Source organism: Phaethon lepturus, unplaced genomic scaffold (genome assembly GCF_000687285.1).
Source record: "Phaethon lepturus isolate BGI_N335 unplaced genomic scaffold, ASM68728v1 scaffold48, whole genome shotgun sequence".
NCBI lineage: Eukaryota > Metazoa > Chordata > Aves > Phaethontiformes > Phaethontidae > Phaethon > Phaethon lepturus.
Window position 1 is genome coordinate 1 of NW_010559450.1, and position 583 is coordinate 583.

Consider the following 583-nt stretch of genomic DNA (forward strand, 5'->3'; position numbering starts at 1 on the left):
GTCCAGGCCACTGCCCCCGAGGCGGGTCTGCCCTGCCGTCCGGCACGGGACAAAGCTGGGCGGTAACAGAGGGACGGAGGGGAAGGCAGAAAGGTTTCGGTTTGTTTTGGGTTTTTTTTGCAGTTCCCCTATTACAGAAGCCCTGATTTTGGAAAAATCCCCCACTCCCTCCCCTCCGTATTCAATAGCTTTCTGTCGGCTCTTTCTGACTGACACTGGGGCTGGCTGTAACCGCCCCCTTGCAAGTTATCTTTTCAGTTTTAAATTTAATTTCGGTTATTGTTTTTTTTTTTTGCTTCAAAAGCAACTTCTGCAGCTGCAGAGCTGTACCCGGCAGTAGTCGTGCGCTTCAGATGTAGCTCAGGGAACTTCAGCTGATCGTTACAGCTTATCTTTACAAATTCAAGGACGAAAATTTTTTCTTATTAAGTGTTGCAGAAGGGAGTATCTTTCATGGAGTAGGAATTTATAGTTATCTAAGAATTTCTTCTTCGCGTTTCTTCTTCCTTTGAAACTGGTTTGCTGCCTTTGATGTGAATTTAAAGGAGACGCTTGAAGGAGACTACTTAGAAGGATTACACTC